Source organism: Adiantum capillus-veneris, chromosome 6 (assembly GCF_014529385.1).
Source record: "Adiantum capillus-veneris isolate H3 chromosome 6, ASM1452938v2, whole genome shotgun sequence".
In the NCBI taxonomy this organism is placed as follows: Eukaryota; Viridiplantae; Streptophyta; class Polypodiopsida; order Polypodiales; family Pteridaceae; genus Adiantum; species Adiantum capillus-veneris.
Window position 1 is genome coordinate 168,261,077 of NC_140936.1, and position 11,240 is coordinate 168,272,316.

Consider the following 11,240-nt stretch of genomic DNA (forward strand, 5'->3'; position numbering starts at 1 on the left):
CACTTGCCTCATGCAACAAGAAGTGGCGCTGAATTTAGGAGGGGGAGAGCCTCATTTTCAGACTTGTCACAGGTTAAGAGCTATGGAGTGCTTGCTTTCCCTCTTATGCACAGTGCGGTGCCAGGAGTGATGCCCTGCATGCTACGCACTGCCCTCTCTCCCCCCTTTGGCAGTATGTTATGCCCCTCTAGTGGGCTTTTCATTTGACCAATGTACAGTTGTGTGGGTTCATGCGCGATTGCCGAGGCAAGAGCCTCTTGCATAGGTACTGGATTAGCTAGCGGCTAATCCCCCCGCAGGTACAGGTGAATTCGGAGAGGTTTCACGCCAGAAATCTTGTCCGATTCAAAGGGCAAGTAGCCCTACAGGTGCGGGAGCTCGAGGACCTGCTAAGGATGCGACCGGCACGCGAAACGGAGCCCGAAACAGTGAATTACAGCCTGCTGTGTATTTTTGCAGGTTTAGGGTTTTGGCCCTAAACGGACCCTAATACCCCCAGGAGGTTCGAGGACGCAAGGGGACCGCTGTACAGGTGATCTGGCGCATTTTCAGGGCTGAAAACAGAGAATTCAGCGTGCTGCAGATTCTCGCCAGGTTTTGCAAAGTGCCCGTATGCGTCGGGAAAGTCATTTAATGCGTGGGAATACTGACCGTGAAGGGTTCTAGTACAGTTATGTTGCCGAAATCGGGCTGGAACAGTGGAAATTCAGCCGAGTTTGTGCGGGGCAGCTTGTAGGGAACCACAGCGTTTATTCCCTCTTTTGAACAATAAAGAAATACCGAAAGGGGCGCCTAAGTTAGGGGCCAATCTGGTGTCAGTCTTCTCATACAGGTGCATTCTAGCATCTGTATCCCATTCCCCTCTCTTGTGTCACTATAGCGCAGGTAAAATAGACGACTAATAATGGGTGAAAGCTAAATCAAGGTTTGAAGTAAAGTCTACCGCCCTTTTCGGATTGAACAGGCCGGTTTCATGGTTCCATCGACGGGATTAAATCACTTTTTCCCATAGAAGTGAGCCTTGGTCAGTTTTGGGCTTGCAGACACAGGGGATCATAGACCAGACACAGGGAATTGCAATTATGGCTGACAGACCAGATGATGTGACTGAAGAGGTTTCCTCTTCACAGGGTCAACAGACACATGAAGTGGGTGAGTCGTCAAGACCACCACAGACAGATGACGATATATTCAGGACCCAGTTGGCTACTGCTGTGGCTATGTTCACACAAGTAATGCAGAACCCGAGGTTTTTAGCCTTTCTGCAACCTCCTGTTCCGTCTCACCAAGTTGGGCCACTGGATCATATTCAAAAGCCTGTTAAGGCTGGAGCACAGGTGATTCATACCGCACAGTCAATGGAAACACCTGTACACTTGACGGAGAACATGCAGTCTCCACAACCTATGCCTAAGGTGCAAGAATAGGTGGCTGAGATGCCAGTCTTTCAAACTGTACCAGTTCAGCCCGCCACCTTTTAGCAGCCTATAGTTGGTTCTAATGGGCAAGGAAGCAACCTACAGGCTATGCAACAAGTCTTCCCACCACCTTCAGTACACCTTGGCTATTTTGGAGGTGGATCGGTATTCCAGAGCATGGCTGGTCATGCACCTGGAAATCAGTTTTACACGCCAGGAACAGTGTTTGGGGGTGCTCAAACGATGATGCCTAACCCCATGTACAGTGTCATGGGTATGCAACCAGGGTTTCAGAGCACTCAGGGCCAATTTGGGATGCCACAAGCAAATTTTGGTATGGCTGGAATTACAAATCAGCAGCCAAATATGGCATTTCCAGGTTAAGTTAATAGCGGCCAAGGAACATAGATGAACCTTAATAGTGTTCCCATGTTTCAGTCACTTCCATATGACAATTTAACGCCGCTGGAGAGGCCAACTCCGTACAAAGAAGGTGGCAAAGGTGTGTCATTCACGACCTTTACAGGGTTTGATGACAGGAAGAAGGCTCTCTCATTCCTCCAGCAGTTTGACAAGGCCTATGCAGGGGGAAACTTTACAGAGGCTTCAAAGGTCCGCAAGGCAGCCACTTTCTTGACAGGGAATGCGGGACAATGGTGGACAACTTTATTGCTTCAAGGGCAAGCTCCGTCCACATGGATTTACTTCAAGCAGATTTTTGCAGCAGCATGGTTATCTGATGACTTTGAAGCAGATGTCATGACAGAATGGCACCAGCTAAATGCTGCCACTTGCAGAAATCTGGATGATTACAATCGGAAGTTTTGGAAAGCTCTACTTCCAGTAACTTCCTATAGGTTTGTGCCATTGACAGAACAGATTGAAAAATACTGTTGTGGCCTACCTAAAGGATTGAGAAAATACTGCACGAAGACAAAAGTCACTACTTTGACGCAGCTCATCGAGGTAGCAAACACTGGCAATGGTTTGCTCAAGGGAGAAGATTGTGAATTTAACACTGGCGTCAAGGCACGATCAAGCAAGAAAAATTCAGCCAAGAAGCACGTTCCCAATGAGGCTCCTAAAGGGACTCAGGAGTCAGCCAACGCAAGGAAAGATAAAGCTACGGCTGAATCAGAAAAGGGACCAGCGAAGAAATAGAAAAGACGTTTTCCTCGCAAGTCAGAAGAGCAAAAGAAGGTCCTGAGGACAGAGAACAAATGCTTTATATGTGAGCAGCCTGGCCACATTGCTTACAACTGTCCTACAAAGAAAAGGCCAGCTGATTCTGAAGACAAGGAGGACAGGAAAGGAAAGAAGCCCATGGCTGGTCTAGTGCCAGATATGGTGGGCAATAAGCCAAATTCAGATGCAAGTGAGCTTTGCAAAGCATGGGGAAAGGTTAGGGATCAAACAATGCTTATCTTCTTTGATCCAGGTGCCAAAGCTAACTTCATTTCCCCTAAATTGGCTTCAAAGTTGGGAATCAGACCTGAAGAGATGGGGTATACAGCAGAGGCAGGTTTGGCATGTCCTGGCCATACAGAGGCTGTGACACCCATCATTGGAAAGTTGCGTCTACATATCCAGTCCTATGTAGATGCTGAAGAATTTTACATCATGCCACTGGACGGATGTGATGTGTTGTTAGGTATTCCTTGGTTGTTTCGTGTACAGGGAATCATGGATGCCTACAACAAAAAGATCACTGTACAGAGCAGGGGAAAGACTCACATTCTGGATGTAAAGCTTATAGGGGAGTCTATTCCTACTGTATCAGCTTCTGCTATTACTTCTGTAATGAAAAAGCATCTTTCTGCGTACTTGGTTTTTGCACGTGAAGTGTCAGATTGTGATGAATCAAATTTATCTGTGCTAGATAAAGAAAGGTCAATGTTTTTACAACAGTATAGTGACTGCTTTTCCGATTCATTACCGTCTCAATTACCGACAGAGAGACCCGAGGACCATGCGATAGATTTGGTGCCAGGCAGTAGCCCACCAAATAAGCCTCCGTACAGGGTTAGTGCGGCTCAGCAGAAAGAGATAATGGGCCAAGTACAGGAGCTGTTAGAAAAGGGGCTGATTCAGCCCAGTTCATCTCCATTCTCTTCTCCAGTGTTGTTGGTGCAGAAAAAGGATGGCTCATGGCGTATGTGCATCGACTACCGTGCACTGAACAAGAATACCATGAAGAATAGGTTCCCTATACCTAGAATTGATGATATTATGGACAAATTAGAAGGAGCAGCTATGTTTAGCAGGATAGATCTAAAGAGTGGGTACCATCAGATCTGCATTAGATCAGAGGATGTGCACAAGACTGCTTTTAGAACGACGTTTGGCCTTTACGAATTTTTAGTGATGCCCTTTGGTCTCACAAATGCTCCTGCTAAGTTCAATAGGATGATGGACAGAATTTTCCGTCCACACCAGCAATTTGTTGGCACATTCTTTGATGGCATGATAGTCTACTCAAAGAATGAAGAGGAGCATAGGCATCACTTGGCCATTGTGTTCAAAGAGCTACGCAGTCATAGGTTGCTCATCAATGCAAAGAAAAGTGAGTTTTTTCTGGAAGAGATTCACTTTCTGGAACACATTGTCTCAAAGGATGGTGTCAGAATGGATCCTGCAAAAGTTGAAGCGATCAAGTCATGGCCAAATTTGAAGACGGTGCATGATGTCCGAAGCTTTTTGGGACTATGCTCCTATTACAGAAGGTTTATCCGAAATTTCGCTGAGATTGCTTCACCTTTACATGCTCTTCAAAAGAAGGCAGTCACCTTTAGATGGACACAAAAAGAGATTTCAGCTTTTAATCTCTTAAAGGAAAAGATGACTTCAGATCCAGTCATTGTGTTGCCAGATCTTAGGAAGTCATTTGTGGTCTAGTGTGATGCCTGCGGTAGTAGCATTGGTGCAGTGCTAATGCAAGATGACAGGGTAGTAGCCTATGAGAGCAGAATTTTGCAAGGGCCAGAGATGACCATGCAGGTCTATGAGAAAGAGTTACTGGCTGTGATTCATGCGCTCTTAAGTTGGAAACACTACCTGCTAGGTGCAGATTTCGTTGTCCAAATGGACCATCAGACCTTGCAGTACTTCTTGACACAGACAAAGTTATCTGAGAAGCATATGCGATGGGCAAATATCTTGTCCATGTTCCATTTTCAGATTGTGCATGTAGAAGGCAAGAAGAACGTTGTGGCTGATGCCTTGTCAAGGAAGCCAAAAATTTCAGTTGTGTCAATTCCTTATCATCATGAACTTGATGATATGAGAGAACAATATGCAAATGATGAAGATTTTGCAAGGGTCTTCGAGCAACTAAGGAATGGACAACGTCATGAACACTATCTTCTTAAAGACGGGTTCATGATGATGCATGGCAGATTGTGTGTCACAAAGCCATTGCGACGCAAAGTTATGGAAGAGAGTCATGTCCCACCGTATGCAGGGCATCGTGGTATCGATGCTACAGTTAAAGCGGTTGAGACATTCTTCTATTGGCCTACATTGAGAAGAGATGTGGATGCCTTTGTGCGAGAATGCCTAATATGCCAAAAGGTCAAGTTTGACAGGCAAAAGGCACCAGGGTTATTGCAACCACTACCTATTCCAAATAAACCATTGGAAAGTATTGCTATGGATTTTATCTTTGATCTTCCGAGAACGCAGACAGGAAATGATGGTATTTGGACCATTATTTGCAGATTCAGCAAACAGGCTCATTTTATTCCTGTCAGGAAGAAGATAAAGCCAGATCAGATGGCACGCTTGTTTATGAGCAATATTTTCAAGTATCATGGCATGCCACAGTCGATTGTTAGCGACCGTGATCCACGCATGACAAGTTTGTTCTGGAGAGGCTTGTTTGAGAATATGGGCACCACGCTCAAATTCTCTTCGTCATTTCATCCTCAAAGAGATGGGCAGTCAGAAGAGGCAAATTCTACTGTCCTAGATCTGCTGAAGTGCTATGTGTCAGAGCATAAAGGAAAGTGGGAGCAGTATTTGCCATTGGTGGAGTATGCATACAATAATACAGTGCATTCATCAACTGGCAAGACACCCTTTGAGATAGTTGAAGGTGGCAAGAAAGTTCCTCCCATACTTCATACAAAGGACAAGATATTTGAAGCAGATAAGTATGTTCACGACATGGATGAAATGTACAAGAAGGTCAAAGTGGCCTTAGAAAGGACTCAGGCAAAGCAAAAGAAAGCAGCTGATCGTCACCGTCGTGAAGACCATGGTATATGGTGATTGGGTGCTTCTACGCTTTGAAAAGGCAAGGTTAAAGAAGATGAAGGGCAAGGAAAGACTGTTTCCAAAGCTCAGCATGCGTTACTATGGGCCTTTTCAAGTGTGCGACATAATCAGTGATGTTGCATATAGGCTAAAATTGCCTGACAGTTGGAAGATTCACAATGCGTTTCATGTGAGTCTTCTCAGACCCTATGTGGGTGATGTGCCAGAAGATATGCCAGCTGAAGATCAGCCGGAAGTCGAGGAACTTGACGAGATCTTGGTCCCTGAACAGGTTTTGGCACACAAAGAAAGGAAAGTGAAAGGCAAGGTTGCTAGGCGTTACTTTGTAAAGTTCAGAAACTATCCACCAATGGATGCTAAGTGGATGGAAGAAGGTGAACTTGCAGAGTCACCAACTGTGTTTACCTTGAAGCCTTCGATTTGCAACCTACCTTGACCCCTTGAGTTTCAAAGCTACATGTATTGTCAGTGTGACAATGGCTTTTGAAACAAATGATGTACATGGTATTTAAAGTGAGCTCAAATCAAATACCTGTTACATGAATGTTAGAGCTGTACAGATTGTCAGTTTGGCAATTGCTCTTATGGAATGTCCAAAACTTTGCTTAGTGCTATAGAAGTGAGTATTTCTTGTCAGTTTGTCAAGGATACAATGATTGCTTCTATTGAAGAGTACATGTGTAACTACATTCTTAAACTGTCGGTTTGGGTATGCTCGAAAGTGTTACGAGATCCAACGTGTACTATAAGACAGTGGCAAAATGTGCAGCTACCATTTTGTCATTGGAAAGTTAGTGACTCAAAGCAATGGCAGAGTGCGAAGCTACCACTATGTCATTGGGACAGGGTTCACACGCAGGCAATACATGAGTCGACGAGGTGTTGAATACACCAGGGTTGACAATGAGCATGTATGTGTCGTATATGTGTCGACAGGTGTTGAATACATCAGTGTTGACAGTAAGCATGTACGACATAGATGCAAACGAGGACGTTTGAGATTTCAAGAGGGGGGTATGTAACCAGCGTGTGACTACTATCTATCCTTTTTGTTGATTTCTTTCTTATTATCTATTTACTTTCACTTTTTGGAAACACCCCTCGGGAAATCTAACTGCCCTGCATTGCATAGCTAGTGTGGAACTGTCCAGAGGGAGTCCAGGCCTGAGGGCAAGAGAGCACTAAGGTTGGACAAGGACTATGGTTAGCCAAGTGGGGTCATTGACTAGCCAAAGTGGAATCCTTTGCTACAGAGGCTACATTTCAGTTCTGGATGTGGCCGCAGTGTATAAAGAGGGTCGGATGACCTAGAAAGATACAATGGCAGCATCTCCTAAAATTTAGGGAACTGCTATTTTGGGACTTGAAAATGTGTTGGCGTCATTACCTCCGGAATGACAAGGGGAACATTTTCTTACTCTGCCGTGAAGTCAACTGGGCAGCCGGTTGGGAGATTTTTAGGCGGCAACCCCGAAACGGGAAAATGCTTGTAAATGTGCCAAGTGGCACCTTCTGGTGCACTTGCCTCATGCAACAAGAAGTGGCGCTGAATTTAGGAGGGGGAGAGCCTCATTTTCAGACTTGTCACAGGTTAAGAGCTATGGAGTGCTTGCTTTCCCTCTTATGCACAGTGCGGTGCCAGGAGTGATGCCCTGCACACTACGCACTGCCCTCTCTCCCCCCTTTGGCAGTATGTTATGCCCCTCTAGTGGGCTTTTCATTTGACCAATGTACAGTTGTGTGGGTTCATGCGCGATTGCCGAGGCAAGAGCCTCTTGCATAGGTACTGGATTAGCTAGCGGCTAATCCCCCCGCAGGTACAGGTGAATTCGGAGAGGTTTCACGCCAGAAATCTCGTCCGATTCAAAGGGCAAGTAGCCCTACAGGTGCGGGAGCTCGAGGACCTGCTAAGGATGCGACCGGCACGCGAAACGGAGCCCGAAACAGTGAATTACAGCCTGCTGTGTATTTTTGCAGGTTTAGGGTTTTGGCCCTAAACGGACCCTAATACCCCCAGGAGGTTCGAGGACGCAAGGGGACCGCTGTACAGGTGATCTGGCGCATTTTCAGGGCTGAAAACAGAGAATTCAGCGTGCTGCAGATTCTCGCCAGGTTTTGCAAAGTGCCCGTATGCGTCGGGAAAGTCATTTAATGCGTGGGAATACTGACCGTGAAGGGTTCTAGTACAGTTATGTTGCCGAAATCGGGCTGGAACAGTGGAAATTCAGCCGAGTTTGTGCGGGGCAGCTTGTAGGGAACCACAGCGTTTATTCCCTCTTTTGAACAATAAAGAAATACCGAAAGGGGCGCCTAAGTTAGGGGCCAATCTGGTGTCAGTCTTCTCATACAGGTGCATTCTAGCATCTGTATCCCATTCCCCTCTCTTGTGTCACTATAGCGCAGGTAAAATAGACGACTAATAATGGGTGAAAGCTAAATCAAGGTTTGAAGTAAAGTCTACCGCCCTTTTCGGACTGAACAGGCCAGTTTCAGAGATCACACATTTCTATTTAACGATCTTCAGAGAGAGGTATCTATCTGAGTGTTTGTCTAATTTGTTTGAATTAGAGTAACGTTTGCATTCATTTGGCTATTTTATAAAAACAATTTGTCAAAATATTCACCCAAAATTTTTGAATTTTTGTGGTTTTAAGAGATAAATTCGCCAAAATTACACTATGGAGTGCCGTATTTGTCAAAATTTTCAAACGACTCATCCCAAATCCCATACATATACTTTATGGTAAGATATATTCACCAACCCTTCCAACTCCTCTACACTTACAAACTCTTGAAGGGCTCTTACTTTTTACCCTCTCACTCACATCCATTTGTGGCCCTCTCTCTTCGGGCTTCGCTCCCAACTCTGCCACCTGGTGAAATAAAGTTGTCCTTGGCCCCATCGTTGAGGAAAATCAGTCCCTCCTGATCTCGTACTTTGCCCCACGCTTTGCAAAGCTCAATACTCTCATCATCATGTGACATCCCCTATAAATATGACACAAGTCTTACATTGATCTTTGGCTTCTTTGCCTTCTCTTCTCCGGCTGTCTTTGATGTCTCAGGTTTGTCTGTTGATTTTCCTTCTTAGTCGGGCACTTGGCTAAAATATGCCCCATTTCTCCACAAGTGTAGCACTTCACCTGCTTGTACCATTCTGCCTTCTATTCAAGTGTCAATTGTGCCTTGCTCAACCGCTTCCACTTGACTAACTTCTTTGTTTTCGTCTTACCCTCCTACTCTTTGTTTTGCGACTTCTCCTCAAACTCCTCGTCCGCAAAAGTCAATGATCCCATGAGAAAAGCATAACTGTCCTGTTGCATGAGCCATCTGTTAAAGTTTCATCTCTACTGCTTTTTGGTTTTTGACATTCTTCTATGGCTAGTAGTTGTTCGAGACCACCCACTGCATTGCATGTAGGCTGTTCAAGTTTCTAGGCAGCTCCAACCATGCACTCTACATGCAATGCAGTGGAGCTAGAAGGCTCAAGCCAAGCAATCTACATGCAATGCACTGGAGGCTTTTGAGGCACTAGCACAAGCAAGAGAGAGAAGATCATGCTATGGAAAGATGCACAGTGGTTTATGACAAATTTCTTGGATATAGGACTGCTACCACCCTTCTAGCATGACTCTAACTCGCCCTCTATCCATCTCTCACAAAGCAAGAGGAATCAGGTCCTTTGACATGATATTTGCAAATGTATATTCGAGAGACATGGATTACATCCACACAGCCTCTTCCATTGAAGATACAGTACTATAAAATCAATTCTTGACTATCCTAGTAAATAGTTTCATACAAGGTCAAGCTACATGGATGTATACATGCCACACAGTGTTCGAGTGGCAACAGGACAGCTAGTTGTCTCCACGTACTACATAGCATAGGTAGAGAACGCGAAACACTATAAATGCAAATGCACAGTTTATGAGAGCATACAAAATTGATACAGCACACTCCGAGAGCTAATGGCATAAGAGACCAATAAATTAGGCGGACATAGAGACACACATAGTAGTCACCCACTATCTCTAATAAAGGACAATCCCAGCTCACTCACTTCTTTTAGAGGACAACCACTACATCCCCTTTCACCAACGGGATGAGAGAGGAATCTCACTCCAATGGGCAAAGATTGACTGAGCCCACAAGCGAACTCAAGAGCCAGGATACCGAGCCACGATAGATCAGAGGAAGATTAGAGACTTCTGGGTATGGCCCCAAATGGCCAGACAAGAGGGGAGAGTAGGCTTTTTAGGAACCTACTTCTATTCTTTGAGAACCATTCACTCCATATCCTCCCACGCATGATATCTTATACCTGCATCTTGGTACTTAAAGCCCCATCCCAGCTGAGACTTGTAGGGGATGTAATCACTCAACCTTAGGTGCCACACGGAGTATTTGCAGCAGCTATGGCGGCTCGATGATGCTCTGTAGCCCCTACAATTTTTTCAAAAATAGGAAAAACTTGTAGCGCTTCGCAGCACATTGTGCAAAGTAACAGGTAGCCACAGTCAATATCCGAATGCTGAGTCTCTTTTTACCTGCAGATTCCAGTCATGGTGATTTCTTACAAGCATGCGCAGCAAGCTCTATTGGCCCTGTAAGCTTCTGGCACGACCGGGCTGTTACTAGATGGAGCTAGCTAGATGCATGCATATCATGATTGTACGACTGTACTACCTAAGAATCTAGTGTCTAGCCCTAGTTTTTAGAGCTCCATACATCCCAGTGATTCCCACACTCACCCATTTCTGTACTATTCCCACTTGTCAGATTATCTTGTAGTACTTCTATTTTATACATTTTGTCCTCCTTTGCTTTGGGATAGCCAGAAAGCACACCCATGTAAAATTTACGTCTCATTAGTACATCTCACTCTCGAGAAGAGGTAAAGCGCTATTCTCTCTCTCTCTCTCTCTCTCTCTCTCTCTCTCTCTCTCTGCACAAATCCCATGCAGCTCATTAGTACATCTCATTCTCGAGAAGAGGTAAAGCGATATTCTCTCTCTCTCTCTCTCTCTCTCTCTCTCTCTCTCTCTCTCTCTCTCTCTCTACAAATCCCATGCAGCTGCTAGCTAGCTTGGCACTAAAAACATGCCAATGCGGTGAGGCAATTTGAAGAAGAAGAGTGAGGAGACTAACTTTGAAAGTCCTCTTCTCGCATGGAAAGCATGGTGGAGAAGATGATCGTCGCTTTTGTCACTCGTTGCTCAACAAAGCAGTTGGAACTTGGTTATAACGAATCACTGTTGTCTTTTTTTAGGAGCCCTCAAATTTTAAAAATTCCCTAGGATGTATCCTCATATCTAAAAAAATCCCAAAATGCCCTTCAATTTTCCCATGTTCCCAAAATACCCCTACTTATCCCTTCAAACATCTCTTACACAAAAAACTTAAACTATCCACTCACAATTGTGAGTTTTGCAAAAAAAAAAAAAATTGCAACACTTCACAGCAAGAAGAGTTCTCCTTACTAGATAGAACTAGGAAATTTTTTTCTGACACACCAGAGGGCCCAAAAGAGGGGGAGGTGTTTAT

General features: G+C 44.9%; 1 protein-coding gene across 11 annotated transcripts in view; it reads right to left on the reverse strand.

Annotated features, from left to right (window-relative positions):
* Positions 1-10,971, reverse strand: part of LOC147456680 (uncharacterized) — a 37,684-nt gene extending 26,713 nt beyond the window's left edge. For 6 of the 11 annotated variants that reach the window (XM_086515120.1, XM_086515118.1, XM_086515112.1 and 3 more), the window contains exon 1: positions 10,845-10,971. The gene's annotated coding sequence lies outside the window, so the exon portion shown is untranslated. The remainder of the gene's footprint in view (positions 1-10,844) is intronic. The other 5 variants (XM_086515115.1, XM_086515114.1, XM_086515124.1 and 2 more) reach the window with 4 other exon arrangements.
* Positions 10,972-11,240: the final 269 nt, after the last annotated feature.